Genomic DNA, 19,724 nt, shown 5'->3' on the forward strand with positions numbered 1-19,724 from the left:
CACCTGGAAAAGGCTCCTAGCTCTTGGCTTTGGATTGGTTCGGCTCTGGCCATGTGGTCACTTGGGGAGTGAACCAGTGGATGGAAGATCTTTCTCTCTGTTGCTTCTCTCTGTAAATTTTTTTTTCCAATAAAAATAAACCATAAAAAATGATAAAATAAGCAATTATGTTGGCACACTGATATTGTGAGTAGAGTTGGTATTAGCCAGGCCCAGCCAGCTGTTGCAGCTTTTCTCCCAGCAGTGTAATATTTACCTAGGTACAGGATAGCTTAGGCAGTTGCCTATATCTGAGGACCCCAATTAATTTTAATGAGAAATTTCAGATTGAAAATATTAACTGCAGCGTTAGGAGCCACAGACTTTCGGGCCTTAGACTTGGCCTACCTGACAGCCTGTTGCATTGCAAAGCCTGCCTTGGGCAAGCAGGTCCACAGCAAGCAGGATATTAGGCCAGAACATCCTGTGTAAAGCAAGCGAACAGAACCTCCACCCTTGTTCCTGTTCAGATGATTAGTTCCTCCCCTGTTTCAATATAGATGATTAGTTCCTCCCCTGTTTCAATATAGATGATTAGTTCCTCCCCTGTTTCAATATAGATGATTAGTTCCTCCCCTGTTTCAATGAAGATAATTACTTCCAGGAAACCCCTCCCCTTCTCCCCTAGAGAAGAAGGTGTATATATGAGGAGTAAAATGAAGAGCATTGGGCACTCTTCCACCAAGTACGTGTGTCCATGTGTTTCTTGGGCCAGCAGCCCGGGGGCTAGCAGCCCGGCATTCCCAGTCCACCCTCAGGGTTTGAGCGTCGTGTCCTGCTGGTCGGGACATATCGGTGGCCTGTATGGGGACCCTGATACGGTGGAGCTACTGAGAACCTCGCGGTGAGGACTTCCTCCAAAGCGTTTGGAGTGTGAGGTAAATAAGGTGAGTCAATAATTGACTGAGAAATTTCTAAGCAAAATTTTGCAGGGGCATAATTGATTTCCTCCCCAGACCTTCTCCCTGTCCTAGGTACGAGGGATAATCTGAGGGACCCTGGAAATCCGAAGGCAAGCTTAGAATGATGAAATTATTAAATCATCATGGTAATCCACCCCACACACTATAGTTACTGCTTATTCTTCTGAAAATCTACAGTGGTGATGTGTGGTGATCTGGACTGGGCCATTTTACTCCTGTCCTGCCAGGCCAAGTTCAATACACACTGCAGAACCTTATTTTAGTGCTAATATAATCTTTTTAAAAAGATTTATTTATTTTTATTGGAAAGGCAGATATACAGAAAGGAGGAGAGACAGAGAGGAAGATCTTCTGTCCTATGATTCACTCCCCAAGTGACCGCAGCGGCCGGCGCTGTGCCAATCCGAAGCCAGCCGGGATCCTGAAACCTCTTCCGGGTCTCCCACACGGGTGCAGATTCCCAAATCTTTGGGCCGTCCTCGACTGCTTTCCCAGGCCACAAGCAGGGAGCTGGATGGGAAGTGGAGCTGCCGGGATTAGAACCGGCACCCATGTGGGATCCCGGGGCGTTCAAGGGGAGGACTTTAGCCAGTAGGCCACGGTGCTGGGCCTGTGCTAATATAATTTTTAAAGTACTGCTTATTTCCTTCATTCATTGATTTAGATGGTCTAGAAGTTCCTGATTATAATTTTGCTTAATCTTGTACCTTTAATTTTAATGTTGACAACTTCAGATTTATTCAATAAGTGTATTCAGAGAAGGCAGATTTTTATTACTTTCTTTTCTTTTTTTTTTTTTTGTATGCTAAATCCAGACCTTAATACCATGACCAGCAACAGCATGAACAGGGCTGGAGAAGGAAGGAGGCAATGTGTAATTGAGAAAATAAGAAATGAGACACACACAAGATAAGAACTGCAAAAGCAGGCAGCCAGAGGGAACACCTCTTTTCTGAGGAAGGAAACTGACCTACAAGACTCATTCCCTCAGACTTTTATTGAACTGCTTATGGAGTCAAGTGATAGGAATTGTTGTGGCACAAATTTTGATAGCCCATATTCATGTGAACCAGTCAATGCTTGATAATCAGGAAGCCACAGAGTGGCCCAAATACAGAGTCAGCACACAGCTGTCTCAAGTATATCTTAAAGCACACAAGTTCTGTGGCCTTGGGCCATTGCCCAACTACAGACCCTTGCCTTCAGGCCTCAATCTTGATCTTGGACTTTTGCTCACTCACCAGCCACTGTCCGGACAGTCTGACCTCGGTGTCCAGCACCAACAGTCTGGGACCTCAAGATTCCAGATACAGTCTGTCCTGCTCTTATTTTATCAAGTCATGCCATTGTGTTTTACAAACTGCCTGCAGTGGTTATCACACTGGTCAATCCAGTAGGGAGTAAGTTTGTGATAAGTATTTGCCAAGTGTTTAGCATACTCCAGGTCTTGAATGCTTTGGGCATGTAACAGTAAGTCTGCTGGCGAACTGGGAGCACTGCTATCATGGAACATATACTTCTAATGGAAAGAGATATTTACATAGAGCGTAAAGGAAAGCAGCAGCTAGGAATTAGAGAATTAAAATAAGTTGCTAAAGTGGAGCCCTTTACCCCTAATGATTTCGATGTACATATACTTTATCAGGTCTCAGTATCTCATTCAGCTTGTAGTTTCTCTGTAAACTTTAATTCATTAAATGAAGGTGATGGCAGAGTCATTGTCCCTATAAAATCTCAGTGCTAGAGCTTCTCACCCATAGGCCCTAGACAGACAGGACCTATTACAAAAGAAACACGCTTAACCTTATCACTAATCAAAATAAAGGAAGGTCATGAACATGGTGGACTAATTCTAAGTTATGGAAAAACAAATATACAAAAATAGTTAGGAAAATGGTCAGCTGGACCTTAATAATGGTGCAAGGAAGTTGAAACGGAAGGAATAGTATGTATGACAATTTGTGTTAGGACTTCAAGTTGGATATCCAACCATTAGAGGAAAACTGAAATTGGGACTCTCTCATACTATGCACAGAAATTCACTCAAAATAGGTCACAGAGCTCAATGCAGGAGCTTTAACTTTCAGTAAAAAACTAGAAGTTAATCTTTATGACCTTGGATCATCAGCAAAAGCAGCAAAATAAAACCAGTTTAAACTGGACTTCTTCAAAATGCAAAATATTGGGGCCAGCACTGTTGTATAGTAGCCTAAGCTTCAGTATTTGGCACCAGTATCCCATTTGGGCACGAGTTTGAGTCCTGGCTGTTCCACTTCGGACCCAATTCCCCACTTATAGCCAGGGAAAGCAATCTAGGATGGCTTTGAGCCCCTGCACTTGTGTAGAAGATCTAGAAGAGGTTCCTGGCTTCTAGCTTCAGCTCAGCTCAGCTCTGGCCTTTGCAGCCATTTAGGGAATGAACAAGCAAATGGAAGATATCTCTCTGTTTCTCTTTCTATCTGTAACTCTGCCTTTCAAGTAAAAATACATTTTAAAACAATTTAAAAATGCATAACAATTATGTTAGAAATGACACCATCAATAAAGTAAAAAAGACAACCTATGGGAGGGAAAAATTCACAAATCATATATTTTGAGGAACTTGTATTCCAGTATATAAATAATTCTTGTATCTCGATAATTTAAAAAGAACTCAATTAAAAAATAGGTGAAGGATTTTTTAGGAGGCCCGAATTATGGTTTAGTAGGTTAAGCCACTACATGTGACATTGGCATCCCATATTGGAATCCCATATTGGAATCCATTATTTCACTTCTTATCTCGTTTCCTGCTCATGTGCCCTTTAAGGTTGTGAAAAATGGAAACCCATTTGGGAGACCCAGATGAAGTTTCTGGGTCCTGTCTTCAGCCTGGTTCAGCCCGGGGTTATTGTGTCTGTTTAGAAAATAGCAGATAGAAGATCTCTGTCACTCTGCCTTAAATAAGCAAATAAATCTTTTTTTTTTTCTTTTCTTTTTTTACTGGGCAAAGGATTTGAATAGATATTTGCCTGAAAAGTACATGAAAAGATAACATTATTAGTCATTAGGAAATGCAAATCAGAAGTGCAGGAAGATACTGCCTCACACTCACTAGCAAAGGGTAATAAAAGACAAAAGAAAAGTATTGGTGAAGAGGCAGATAAAATTGGAACCCTTATTATCTGATGGGAATGTAAAATGGATAAGCTGTTTTATAACTTGAGATTTATGTATTCAGTTCACGAGCTGGGGGCTGGGAGGGAGGAAAGCAGTGGGAAAGGAAGGAAGGAGAGGGAGAGAGAGAGAGAGAGAGACAGACAGAGAGATCAGAGAGATCTTTCATCTGCTGGTCCACTTCCCAACTGTGGTTGGGCCAGGCCAAAAGCAGCATCCAGAATCTATGGATCTCCCATAGGGGCTCAGGTGTCCAGACACTTAGGCAATCTTCTGTTGGCTTTCTGAGGCCACTGGCAGGGAGCTGGATTGAATGTTGAACCGCTGGACCCATGGGCAAATGCCGAAGTGAGACAGGCCGTGCTAGACTAGGTTGCAGCACCCATCAGCACACATAAGACTCAGGGCGGAGGGTGCAAGCCCATTATTAGTCCCCCTGAAGGGGACTTCCCTGTTGAGCCACTGTTCCCACTGGTGAGTGTGAGAACTGGGATGGGGACAGGCCAGGCTGGGCAGGCTGAAACACCTGTTGGCCTAAGTGTGAACTGGGTTGGGGGAGAGCCAGGCTGGGCTAAGTGATTATCCACTGGGGAATGCTTAGGCCAGAGGAAGAGCAGGCCGGTTGGGTTTTGCTGCAGCATCAGCTGGTAAGTGCTAGGACTGCACATCCTCTCAAGCCAGACTGCAGAACCACCTGCAGAGTACAAGATCCAGGACCAGGAGTGGGCCCAGCAGGGAAACTATGGCACCTCTCTGATGGGTTGCAACTCCCGCTGATGAGCATGAGAACCAGGGCTGGGGGTGGACTGGGCTAGATAGGTGGTGGCACCCACTGGCATGAGTATAGGTAGGCTGAATAGTGGGGTCAGTTGGGTTGAGTTAGGCTTCAGTGCTCATTGATGTGTATGAGAGCTGAATGGAATGTGGGACATACTGGACCAGTCTGCTGTACATACTTGCAAGCACAGGAACCAGGGCAGGGGGTGGGCTGAGAGCTGGTTATCGGGGGTGGCTCTGACCAGACTGCAGCTCCTGCTCATGTACATTAGGGCCCAGTGTGTGGTGGGCAGGGTTGAGCTAGGCAGCAGCATTCATTGGTTTATGTAAGAGATGGAGCTAGAGACAGAACTGACCCAGCAATTGCAACTACCAGTGTGTGCACAGGCTGATGTGGATGACAGAGCCAGACCCCATACTAGCAAGCACACACTAGAGTCAGGTCTGGGATCACTTAACATGAGGTTTCTTTGGGGATACCCCCAACTGAACCTCTGGTTTCAGAACTCCAACCATGGGGAGAACCGCAGGAGCTGTGGTCTGACTATGGAATGCTTGTGTCAGAACTAGGCCTTCTCAGTGGCTTAGATGGAGAAGTAGATGGCATACCCAGAAGCACATGGAGGATGTGGCAGTCCATTGGAACCTGCAGAGGACATCTAGTACCACAGTGGAGGTAGGAGGCCAGAAGAAATCGGTCAGCTACACCAGCCAAGTGTTGACAGCAAATATCTGGGCAAATGGAGACTCTAAGGTGGCCTATGTCAGCCAATAGATCTTGGAAGGATTTCCTCATCCTTGGTTTAGCAAGACCGACAGCATTTCAGAACTACCGAATCCACCTGTGCAGAACCCTCAGTGCATGCTCCACACTGGGTACCCTGGAATGACATCGGGTGGCCATTCCCTATCTTTGGGTACTGAAGTGGCTGGGAGGCTGGATGTGGCTTCTCCCCTTATTCCTCCCCACCCTAGATACAGGAAGAAGAAAAAGAAAATTTGGAAACAATGGCCTCATTTACTCTCCTCTTATACTTGACACTTCCTACCCTGAAAAGCTATGTAAACATCACGAAAGAAAGAAAGAAAGAAAGAAAGAAAGAAAGAAAGAAAGAAAGAAAGAAAGAAAGAAAGAAAATAAAGGAAGGGAAAGAAATAGAGAAAGTTAACATTGGGGTTCAGCAATGTGGTACACCAGTGGTTGGTTCGTTATTCTTTGTAATTTTGACTTTTAAACAAATAAATCAATCTCAAAAAGAGTTAAATGTGGCTAAGTACTTACATATGCAACCATTGAAATCATTATAGCTGAAAGAAGCCAGTCACAAAAAGCCACTCAGTGTATGGTTTTGATTATATGTACATGCTTGTTTATTTATAAAGAAAATACACCAACGGTTTAGGAATGGGAGAGAATATCAATGAGGACAGAGATCCTCTGTTAGGGATAATGAAGTGTTGTAAAATTAGATTCACACTCTTGATTTTTTAAGATTTCTGTCATTTATTTAAAAGGCAGAGTCTCCATTTGCCCAGTATTTCTCTGCCAACATATAGCTAAGATGGTTGATTGACCTGTTCTGTCTTCTGTCTTTTCTTGGTTAGGGTTCTGAGTCCAGCATTTCGACTGGGGAGATCTCCAAAGAAACTTTGTCTGAGGTGTTCCCAGACCAGATTCTTGTATGTACTAGCAAGCACAGGGCCTGGCACAGTCCATCACACTGATCAGCTGGTGGTTGCAATTGCTGGGCTGGTTCTGTTTCCAGCTTTGTCTTCCACTGGAACCAATGGGTGTTGCAGTCCAGCCTGGTTCTGCCCAGCACATACTTGGCCCTCGCGTAAACCAGTGGGAGCTGCAGCCTAGTTGGAGCGACCCACAATAACCCCCACCAGGCCCGCCCCCTACCCTGGCTTGCCAGTATGTGTAGCAGTAGTCCAGTCTGTCCCACATCCCATTTGGCTCTCATATATGTCAATGGGTATTAAAGCTTTGTTCCATCTAACCAGCTCAACTATCCAGCCCACACAGATGCTGTTGGGTATTTGTCTAGCCACCTCAGCCCCTGTCCTAGTTTTCGTGCCCTCCCATGGGAGTGGTAACCCAAGAGGGAGGAGCCCACTATTTCCCTCCCAGGCATCTCCCAACCCCAGATTATGCACTCTCTAGGTGGTTCTGTGGTTTGACGAAAGAATTAGCCCCCAGTGCCAGCTTCTGCCAGCTGATGCTGTGGCTAAGCCCAAACAACCCTTGCCCACTCTAATTTTGTTTGCAGGAATAATCCACCCAGCCTGGCTTTTCCCTGATCTAGTCTGCATGAGACGCACAGGTGTTGTAGCCCTGCCCAGTCTGGTCTGCCCCCATCCCAGCCCATGCTATCCAGTGGGAGTAGCTGTCCGGCAAGGGAACCACCCCTTATTCCCCCCCGCCGGCTCTGCCCCCTCCCTTCCTGGTGCTCACGTGTGTGTTGGTTGGGCACTGCAACCACATCTGGTACAGGCAACCTCACCTTGGCATTCTGTATTGTGCACTGGCTTTTGTTGCAACCAGATCTGGCTCGACCCACACTGTTCTGGTGCTTGGATTTGCCAGTGGATGACGTGAACTGATTCAGCCTGGTCTGCCCCCAATCCATGCCAAATGTATGCCAGTGGGAAGCTTTTCATGGCCTATTCTGGGCTGTTTCCTATCATGTTTCTTGTGCTTACCTGCTGGGTCTGTGTCCTGCCAGAGGAGTTGCCCAGGCTGCTCCATCAGAACCCCTCCCAATCGGGGTGGGGAGAATCCAAGTACCTATGAAACGGTGTCACATAATACAATGTAATTAATGAATTAAAAATAATAAATAAATAAATAATAAAAAAGAACCCCTCCCAATGCCAGATTTTGCACATACCAAGGGGTCCATGAGCCAGACCTACTCAGTTCACTTCCTGTCCTAGCAGGAATAGTGGCTTTTCTTGGCTGGCCTTCAACGCATTCTGGTTCTTGCTGTTGGATGTTTCAGCCCAGCCATGGCTCATCCATACCCACATACAGCTCACACATGGTTCAATAGGGATTTAGACCTTGCCTAGTCCATCCCACATCTACCCTGGTCCTCCAGGACACCAGAGGGTGTTGGAGTCTGACCCGGCTCAGTGCATTCAATCCCAGTCCACACTTGTGCCAAGGGAGACTACACATTAGCCAGCTGTTGGAGGTACTTTGCCCGGCTTGTCTGACCCCCAGGTCTGGACCACATGTTCACCAGCGGGATCTATGACTCACCAGGGAAGTTTCCCAAGTTCCTCCGCTAAATCCACTCCCAGACCCAGTTCTCATACATGCCATTGGGTTTAGGCCAGGTTCCGGGGAAGTCTGGCCTTCCATTTGGCCTTGTATGAGCTGGTGAATGTTGCAGCCCGGCCCACCCCACATCCTATTTTAGCATGCACATTTGGGTGCTGCTGCCTTGACCAGTCCAGACCGTTGTTGGTTCCTTTATCTGTGATTGATGGCAGGCTCCTTGGTCACACCTAGCTTAGTCCATCACCACCCCAACCCTCGAGCTAACCAGTGGGGCTAGAATTTTTTTCAGGGTTTGGCCCACACATCCCCCAAACAATCTACCCCCGGATATGGTTCTTGAGTGCTAGTTAATGTTATGGCCCTGCTTAATGTGACCCTTCTCCTGATCCATCATCATGTCAGGTAACAGGATATGATTCTGCTGGACAAGCACCGAGCCATAGCTTTTGAATGTACTGGTATTTGGTGGTCAGCATTGTTCAGCAATTACAAGTTTTTTAAAGGAAGAGATCCTGTCATTGGGAATCTTTACAATTGATTCACATCCTAGAAGCTCAGTGAGTTCACCCTGGAGCTACCTAAGCAGCGATTCAAAAAACCAAAACCCCAGAGCTGCCCGGCCGGGTGGCCAGCAGGCGGAGCCTGGCGCCAAATGGCGCACTGGCCACCCGGAGACAGCTCACCATGTGCACGTGGTGGCTGGCGTCTGGGATCCAGGCATGAGACGCCCCATCCTGAGACCCACCAGCCGAATGATGCCTCTTTTGTTTTTAAATAGTTCTTTATTTGAAAAGCAAGAGTACAGGGAGAGTGGGAGAGACATAGATCTTCCATCTGCTGATTCACTCTCCAAAATGTCTTCAACATAGGGTTGAACTAAGCCAAAGCCAGGAGCTGGGAGCTTCTTCCAGGTCTCCCATGTGGGTGCATGGGTCCAAGCATTTGCCATCTTTTGTTGCTTTCCCAGGCATGTTAGCATGGAGTTGGATCAGAATTGGATCTACTGGGTCTCAAACTGACCTATAGGCAGCAAATTAACCCACAGTGCCACAATGCTGGCCCAAATACCTCAGTTAAATAAAAAAAAAAAAGCCACCAGAGCACTTAAGAAGAAAAACTGTGAAGGCAGCTATCTTACCATTATCTAAATATATAAAAACTTTTGAGATGAAAATTCTGTGAATAGCATATGAATAGGTGAGTAGACCTGTAGAAAAGAACAGAAAGTACAGAATTAGATCAAAACTCACACATGAAAGAAATGGTGTTTTAAATCAGTAAAGATGAATTTCCCTTTTTCTTTTTTTTTTCATATTTATCATTTCAGCCATTTGTAGGTGTTCAGTTAAGTAACACTGAATACATATTCAATGCTGTGTAATTTCTGTTATTTGCTATTCAGTACCAAAAGATGTTGTCTGTATGAATTTGCCCATGGCCCTCGAGTAAGAAGAGGCATATAATACTTGTCCTTTTGTTTCTGGCTCATTTCACTACATGATGTTTCTAAGGTTCAACTATGTGTAACATGTATTAAAATGTGTTCCTTTTATGGCCAAATAGTACATTTCATTGTGTGGATATACTTATTTATCATATTTTAAAGACTGAGTTTACTGATTTGAAAGGCAGAATGAGAGAAAGCAAAGGAAAGATAGACAAAGAGATCTTAAATATGTTGATTGATTCCACAAACGGCTACAAAAGAACCCAGAAACTCCATCTAGATTTCGTGGTGGATGACAGATCCAAGTATCAGTAACTATCTGTTGTTTTCCTAGGTGTATTATCAAGAAATTGGACCATGGAAGCAGTGGCGCGGGTGTTTGGATCTCCCAGCCACGTGGCTGTAGCTGGGGGTATCCATGCGGGCCCAGGCTTCCAGCTGGGGATTCTAGCTCCCCATCCACTGCTGCCAAGTGGTAGGTGAATCCTGGCCTTGTGGGCAGCCAGAGTGCCAACTGGCACCAGGCTCTGCTTACTGTTCACCCAGCAGTGAACTCTGGGGTCTTGAGGGTATGGAATTATTGCCTAGGGACATCCATGGATAAGGCCACTGTACATGTAGGTGAGGGATGAATCCTGAGGGACAGCCAACGACAGGACCACTGTACTTGCAGATAAGTGAGGGGACTGAGACCTGGTGGTTTGGAGGGGAGGGACCTGAAGATATTAATGGGTCAAAATGATGCACCAGCCCACACGGAAGTCCTGGGCTGGGCTTGTTAGCATGGAACATGGCTGACCACCACACACCAGCACACATGAAAGCTATGGCTGGGGGCCTGTCTGGCAGGGCTAGATCCCAGTACCTGACAGTGAGTGTCGGATCAGGGGATGGGTCACATTAGACTGGGCCATGACACCAACCAGCATGCAAGAGAACCAGGTCCGGAGTTGGATTCTGTGGGGATATGTGGGCCCAACCCTATGGAACTGTAAGTGCCATAGGTTAGCTTGAAAGTTGGGATGGTGATGGGCTGAGCTAGGCATGACCATGGAATTCACAGATGCTCACTGGTACTGGGGCTGGGAACAAGCAGAGCAGGTCCAGACTGCAGCACCCACATGAACACCCTAAAACAGGGTATGGGGTGGGGCAGGCCGCACCAGCACATATAAAGGCTGGGATGGATACAGCAGGCCATGTTGGGTGTGGCTTCTCCCCTTTTCTCTCCCCTCCCCCCAGATACAGGAAGGAAAAAAGAGAATGTCAAAACAATGATCTCACCCACTTTCCTCTAGCTCTTGACCCTTCACACCCTAATCAAGTAAGTAAAAAATATCAAAAATAAAATATACATCAAAAAATGTTTTAATGGGATAGGTTATAGCATAGCGACTACAAATATGGGTTGCTTATGTCAGCTAGTGGCTTCACCATGCAACTTCGGGTGTTAACAAGGCTAGATAACTTATTAAAACTTATTGAATGCTTTAGGGTCCTGCCACATTCAATAATGTGGAATTGCTTAGATTGGGATCTGAGCATCAAAGTGTAACCAAATTGGTTCTAATTTGAGATCTGCTGTAGTAGAAGAGGATGTAATAAACAGAACCATAGTAAATAGAAACGATTTTATTTTAAACTTTCTTTTGCTGCCCCAAATCCTTTACACAAAACATCTATCACCATTTAATGGTCTACCATCTCCCTTTGATGTAATAAGTAGTATTTTACTCATATAATTTTAGAACTATGATTTTTGCTCAGTACTAAGAATTCTAAATTTGGAATTAGGAATTCCAAATTTAATGCTGATACTGACAAATATGAAGGTACTCACAAGAACCATACTGAATGAGACAGCATCTGAAGATGACATCGTAAGTGATTAGAGGAATTGCATTTTCTGCTCAAAAATGAAAAAATACACACATATGCATATATGTGTCTATTTTATATATTATGTATACAACTTATATATTACATATATATGTGTGTGTGTGTATATGTATGTAAATTCATATCCACATATGAAGTTTTAAAAATTGTGTTTTCCCAATATCCTAGCTGGTAATTTTATTTTCAACAAGACATACAGTTGAAGATTTTATACTTTCAGTGCTGGAGGGTTCATATTTAATAGTATTTCGCATAAATACTAAGTTTGCTATTAAAATCCATTCATAGTTTCAAGAGACAGGAGCACACTTGATACTGATTCTATAAAAGCTATTAAAATATACTTGTTTTTCCATCAATAAACAAAACAACAACAAAAAAGAAATTAGACTGTGGAGACTCACAGACCTGGGCAAGCAGCAGAGACAACAGAGTGGTTTTGCAATGACCAGATGCCCCAGTGACAGCCAGTGAAAAGTGATCAGAACTCCACCAGTGGCCAGGTAGGAAGGGGAGTTCACCAGGAGCTCAGGAGGTGAACCCAGGAAAAGAACTGTCCATCCTGCTGATTTGTTTGACCTGACCACAAGCAGAGACAGAGCAGCAGACCCAGGCTGCGGTACAGGAAAAGGGTGGATTTCACGGCCCAGAACCCCACCAGTGCCACATCAGGTGACATTTTGTGTACTGAGGAAAAGGCTGTGAGACTCGAGGAACAATAGCAAGCTGTGCATGCACTAAGCCAGGAGCGAACTGACTGCTGCTTCAGTACATTGCACTGGTCTCACAGGGAAAACTGTACTGACTTGGCATTCTATGGGTTCAACCCAAAATAGGTCTGTGTGGCCCTCAGACCTAGGGTCCAACAGGTTCCAGCAAGGCCAACACTGTCAACAACCCAGTGATTTAGGACAGATGGTGGTTTCCTAATCCTAGGCACTGCTGGAACCAGGAGTGGGAGAAAGGCCGTGCAGGCAACAGTGTGGCCACAGCACAGGATCACAGGGGCTGGAAAGTGTTGAGTTAGTAGCTATCAAGGCCATAATGGATGCCTAGCACAAAAGCTTGGAACTGAAACTCACTGGAGGGAGTGGCACAAGAGACTGCAAACAAAGAACCAGGTAGGTACCAAACACAATCAGTAAAATTAACCTGCACACAATTCTAAGTGACGCAGCTTAGAAACTGGCCCTAAGGGGAGGAATCTGCTAAGCAGAATAGCAATGATCAGGAGCAAAAGAAGAGATACAGGTACAGTGAATATTATAGATGCCTCCCCTGCAAAGCAATAAAAACCTTTCTCAATCTCAGAGTTAACTGGGGAACACATACAGAAAATGGGGGATAAACAATTTTAAAAACTTGTATTGATGAAGTAATAAATGAAAACTTCCCTAATTTGGAGAAAGAATTGGCAAACAAAGTACAGAAAGGCCACAGAACTCCCAATATGGTTGACCAAAAGTGAGCTCCATCATGACACATGATAATCAAGCTCTTTTCAGTTGAACCCTGGGAAAAGATCCTTAAATATACACATGGAAAAACATTAACAGATTGAGGAACCTGACACAATGCTGACCTCTCAGAGGAAATTTCACAAGCAAGAAGAGAACTGAATGACATATTTTAGATTCTAAAGGAGAGAAAAAAAAATTGTCAGCCCAAAATAACTTACCCAACAAAGCTTTCCTTTGTCTTTGAAAATGAAAGAAAATTCTTTCACGGCAAAGAAAACCTCAAAGAATTTGCCTCTTCCAGATCTGCCCTACAAATGATGTTCTCTTGACAGAGAAAAAGAATAGCACCTACAAAAGCCAAAGGCAAATATGGAGATCATCCCAGTAAAATGACAATAGAAAACTAAATCAATCAATGAACAACCCATTGCTAAAATGACAGGACCAAATTACTGCCTACCCATATTAACCCTGAATGTAAATGGATTAAACTCATCAATCAAACATCATAGATTAGTAGATTGGATCAAAAAACAAAACCCATCCATCTGTTGCCTAAAGGATACACATCTTGCCAAGAAAGATATGTGGAAACTGAAAATGAAAGGATGGAAAAGATATTCCAGGCTAATGGAAAGGAAAAACGAGCTGGCACAGCCATTGTTATAAGCAGATAATATGGACTTTGATATGAAAAAGCATTAAAAGGAAGAAGGATATCAAATAATGATCAAAGGATCCATTCAGCAAGCAGAAATCATCAAAATAAATGTATATGCACCAAATGTCAGAGTACCTAGCTATGTGAAACAAATATTAATGGATTAAAAGGGAGAAAATACAATACAATAATGGTGGAGGAACTTAATATCCCATTAACATCAATGGATAGATAGACAGAACAGAAACAGCAGGGAAACAGCAGAGCTTACCCAAACACAAGACCAAATGTAATTGATATCTACAGAAGTTTTTATCCTATGATTTTTTTTCATCAATACATGGAACTTTCTCCAGGATTGACCATGTTATAGGCCACAAAACAAGCCTCAGCAATTTCTACCAAATTCTACCATGCATCTTCTCAGACCATCATGGAATGAACCTGCAGACCAGTAAATCAAAATATCCCAGTAGACAGGCAACTACTTGGAGACTAAATAATATGTTACTAAATGAACAATGGGTTATAGAGGAAATCAAAGGGGAAACTGAAAATTTTCTAGAAACAAATGAAGTCATTATCAGATCAAAACTTATGTGACATGACCAAGGCAGTGTTAAGAGGAAAGTATATTTTAATCAATGCTTATGTTAAGGAATTAGAAAAGCACCAAGTAAATGAGCTAACCATACTTTTGAAGGAGCTAGAAAAACAACAGCAAAGCAATCCCAAGATTAGCAGAAAAAAAAAAAAAAGAAAAGAAAAAAGAAATAACCAAAGAGGAAATAAACCAGAGACCAAAAGAACAAGGCATAAGGTCAATGAATCAAAGAGCTGGTTCTTTGAGAAAATCAACAAAATAGATTCCACACTACTCCAACTAGTCAAAAAAAAGAGGAAGAAGATGAATAAATAGGCTCCACAATGAAAAAGGAAAAAAACAACAGGTACCTCAGATACATGGAATTATTAGGAACTATTACAAGCAACTACACACTACATAAATAATAACCTTAAAGAAATGGATAGACTTTGGACACACAGAAACTACCAAAATTGAATTATGAGGCAATTAATCAACTAAATAGACCCATAACAAGGGCTGAGATTGAATCAGTAATTAAATCCCTCACAACAAAGAAAAGCCCTGGAATAGATGGCTTCACTGCAGAATTCTACCAAATGTTTCAAGATGAACTTACCCCAATTTTCTACAAGTGATTCTAAACAACGGAAAGGGAAGCGATCTTTCCAAACTCTACCTTTAATATCAAAGTCAGATAGAATCACAACAGAAAAAAAGAACTACAAACTGATATTCCTGATTAACATAGATGCAAAGACCTTCAACAAAATACTAGCCAACAGGATCCAACAGTACATCAGGCAGGTCATTCACCTGGACCAGGTGGGATTTATCCTTGGCATGCAGGGATGGTTTAACATATGCAAATCAATGAAGGTGATTCACCACATCAACAACTTGAAAAATAAAAACCATATGATCATCTCAATAAATGCAAAGAAGGATTTTGATAAAATCCAATACCTGCTAAAAATCTTAAACAAATGAGGCATAGAAGGAACATGCTATAGCACCATCAAAGCAATATTCAAAAAAGGCCAATACCAGCATCATACTAAATGGGAAAAGACTGGAAGTTTTTCCACTAAGATCTGGAACTAGACAAGGATGTCTGCTTTTGTCACTGCTATTCAATATAATATTGGATGCCCTTGCCAGAGCTACTAGCCAAAAAATTAAAAAACAAATAAATAAAGGAATTCAAATCAGAATGAGGAATTGAAAATATCCCTGTTTGCAGATGACATGATTCTCTACTTAGAACCAAAGGATTCAACCAAGAGACTACTGGAACTCATAAAGAGAATTTGGCAGAGTAGCAGGATATAACATTATAAGCACAAATCAATGGTACTAGTCTACACAAGTAACTCCATGGCTAAGAAAGAAAATGTAAGTACAGTCCCTTTTAAAATAGGAGAAGGAATCTTAAATATCTCGGAATTAACCAAATCAAAGAAGTAGAAGACCTGTATAATAAAAATTACAAAACATTAAAAAAAATAGAAGAAAACATTAAAAGACAGAGAAACTTACCATGTTCCTGGATCAGAAGGATCAACATCATTAAAATGTCCATATTATCAAAAGTAATATACAGATTCAGGGCCCGGCGGCGTGGCCTAGTGGCTAAAGTCCTTGCTTTGAACGCCCCGGGATCCCATGTAGGTGCCGGTTCTAAACCCGGCAGCTCCACTTCCCATCCAGCTCCCTGCTTGTGGCCTGGGAAAGCAGTCAAGGATGGCCCAAAGCCTTGGGACCCTGCACCCATGTGGGAGACCTGGAAGAAGCTCCTGGTTCCCAGCTTTGGATTGGCGCAGCACCGGCCATTGCGCTCACTTGGGGAGTGAAAAATCAGAAGATCTTCCTCTCTGTCTCTCCTCCTCTCTATATATCTGAATTTGTAATAAAAATAAATACAAATCAAAATCCCAACAACATTCTTCTCAAAAATAGAAAAGATGATATAAAAGTTCATCTGTTTCACTGGGGGCCCGTTTTTGGTCTGGATGCAGAGACATACTGCAGTTTGTCTCCACATCTGAACATATCAGTCTTTGCTATACTTTATTATACATCACCCTAAATACAGAGTCAGTGAACATGGGTCACAACAGGGAGAAAAAGGGTAGATTTTCATCAACAAGAAGTTAACGAACAGTAGGATGCTGGACTCTGACACTGTCCATGCCTACAATGTTGGGAAACACCTCAATAACAGCATGATGGACTTGGGACTGTTCATGAAGGACCACTGTAATACTAGAGGGGAAATTAGTGGGAGGGTGAGGGAGAATTGGGGATGAGGACAAGAGATCCTAGAGCCTATGGAACTATACAATAAGAGAGAGAGAAAGAGAGAGATTGATTCATCTGGAAAAACGAGACAACGAATAGCCAAAGCTATCCTGAAGAATGAAAATCAAGCTGGAGGAATCACAATTCCAGACCTCAAGACATACTACAGGGCAGTGGTCATCAAAACAGTCTAGCATTGGTACAGAAACAGAGAAGATCAATGGAACAAAATAATAGAAACCCTAGAAGGGAGCCCATACATATACAGCCAACTAACTTTTGACAAGAAAATTGAAAATAATCCAGGGAAAAAGCCTGGTCTCTTGAACAAGGGAACCAGGACTAGGGGCACACCAGGCTGAACAGGTGGTGGCAGCCACTGGCATTAGTGTGTGCTGGAGGGTGGAGTCGGTTGGGTTGAGTTAGGCTTCAATGCCCAATGATGTATACGAAATCTCAATGAGATATGGGGCAGATTGTACTACTGCACTGTGTACGCTGGCAGGCACAGGAACTAGAGTTGGGAGGTAGATCTAGTGGCGGTTATTGGGAGTCACTCTGACTGGGCTGCAGCTCTTTCTGGTGTAGTTGGCAGGGCTGGGCTGGGTCGCAGCACCCGTTGGTGCTGAACAAATTGATAATCTACCCCAGTGAAGCTTGAGAGCAAACTTCTGGGCAAATGGAGACTCAGAGGTGAACTATGTTAGCCAATTGACCTGGGAAGGATTTCCTCATCCTTGGGGCAGCGATATCAGCAGCATGTCAGAACTACCGTAAAACACATGAGCAGAACCCTCAGAAAATGCCACAAAATGGGGAACTTGGGATGACAATGGGTGGTAATTCTTCAGTTCCCAGGGTAATGCGGTGGTTGGTAAGCTGGGCATGGTTTCTCCTCTTGTATTGCTCTCTTCCCCATGTACGGGAAGAAGAAAAGATGTGTAAACAAGGGTCCCACCCTGATCAACTATGCAAATGTCATCAATAATTCAAAAAGAAATGGCTGGTTAACCTGCTGTACCATATGCAGACCTCACATTTTATTTTTTTTAAGCAGTTTTTTGAATGCATGCTAATGCCCATCTGCTGCCTCAGCTCTGCAGTAGCTGAGCTGAAAGTAGGAGCCAAGAACTGAATCCACATCTCTTGTGTGGGTGGCAGGTACCCAATCATTTCAGCCATTAGCGCCATGTTCCTTAGTCTGCGTTGGCCAGGAATCAAACCCAGGCACTCTACTGTGGGGCATGGGCGTCTTCGTCACTAACTACTGTGTCCTCTCTTTTTGTTCATGCTCTGTTGATAGACTTGCGTTTCTGCATTTTGGCTCTTGTGAATAATATGTCTGCTATGAACATCCACGTTCAAGTATCCATTTGAGTCTTTCAATTCTTTTGGATACCCACTAGATGGAATTGCTGGGTCAAATGATAATTCTCTATTAAACTTCTTAAGGAGTAGCCCAACTGTTATTCACAGTGGTCTAAATATTTTTGTATTCCTACAAGCAATATACAGGGGTTCTCCTTTTTATATCATCATTATTAATTTTTAAAAATTTACTTTCATTTGAGAAAGAAGAGAGCAGAGCTCCAATTTGCTTTACTCCCCAAATTCCTGTGAGTCAGGACTGAATCCGGATACACAAAGCAGCCAGGACCTCAGTCCATGACTCCTGTGTGGCGGCAGGTTCCACGTATTTGAGTTGACACTTACTGCCTTCGTGTGCATAGCAGGGGTAAAATGATAACTCTTTGGATATTGATTTACATTTTCTTAATGGCTTTAATTACTGATTTTCATGTACAAATTGTCCAATTGCAAAATAATGGAAGCAGTGTAATTGTTCATGTATAAAGAACGATTGCCTAAATAGGGGACATTCATGCAATGGAGCAATGCTGTTGTTAAAAAAAAAGAAAAATGAGGATGATGTCTGATAGCCAATATGGGAATAGTTCTGAGGATATACTGATAAGTGGAAAAAGCAAATCACAAAAATATCTAGAGTAAGATATATTTTTCTGTAAGAAAAAAGCATATTTAGGACAAAGCAGAGGTATTTCAAAACATTTGCAGGAAATGGAATTAAAAGTTAAGTTTCTTTTTGTGCAAAAATCTTAAAAATCTATTAATAGTTTGGGGTCCGGCGGCATGGCCTAGCGGCTAAGGTCCTCCTCTTGAACGTCCCGGGATCCCAGATGGGCACCGGTTCTAATCCCGGCAGCTCCACTTCCCATCCAGCTCCCTGCTTGTGGCCTGGGAAAGCAGTCGAGGATGGCCCAATGCATTGGGACCCTGCACCCGCATGGGAGACCCAGAATAGGTTCCAGGTTCCTGGCTTCGGATCAGCGCAGCACCGGCCATTGCGGCTCACTTGGGGAGTGAATCATCGGATGGAAGATCTTCCTGTCTGTCTCTCCTCCTCTCTGTATATCTGACTGTAATAAAATAAATAAATCTTTAAAAAAATCTATTAATAGTTCTTTGATTTTAACTTTGATTTGAAAGACAGAGAGAAAGGCAGAGGTTTTTACATCTGCTGGTTTACTTCCCAAATTCTGCAATACGTGAGGCCAGGCCAAAACCAGGAGCCAGGAACTCCTCCATCCGGGTCTCCCACATGGAAGGCTGTTCACTCTATCTGCTGCTTCTCAGGCTCACTAGCAGGGAGCTGGATCAGACATGGTGCAGTTGGGACATGAACCAGCAGGATGAAGCCTCAGTACCTGCTGGGTTAGCAATTCTGAAACTGTAGGTGTCCGAAAATTGTACAAATATGAAAAATAGGTTTTTCAATAATAAGAACTGGGTTTCTAGCAAATAGGGAAGGGAGTGTTAATAAACTTTTAGAATGTATTGGAATCTGAGATAATCAATATGTTAGGGAACTTTAAGAAAGTTCATGGAGTAGTAGTTAAATACTGGGTTAGGAAGCTCATGTGCTCTATAGAAGTGCCAGGTGAAGGTCCTGGTTTTGCTGTCACTTTGAGCTTTCCTGTTAATGCATACCTTGGGAGGTAACAAGGGATGCCCCATGTAGTTGGTTCATGTGGGAAACCTGGATTGGATTTCTGGCTCTGTACTTTGGCCTGGATCAGACATGGGATCTCAGTGCCTCCAAGGCAAGTCTTTAGCCACTGAGCCATCACGCCAGATCCTCATTACATTCCTGTTACAAAAATGCTT

This window comes from Ochotona princeps, chromosome 16 (assembly GCF_030435755.1).
Source record: "Ochotona princeps isolate mOchPri1 chromosome 16, mOchPri1.hap1, whole genome shotgun sequence".
In the NCBI taxonomy this organism is placed as follows: domain Eukaryota; kingdom Metazoa; phylum Chordata; class Mammalia; order Lagomorpha; family Ochotonidae; genus Ochotona; species Ochotona princeps.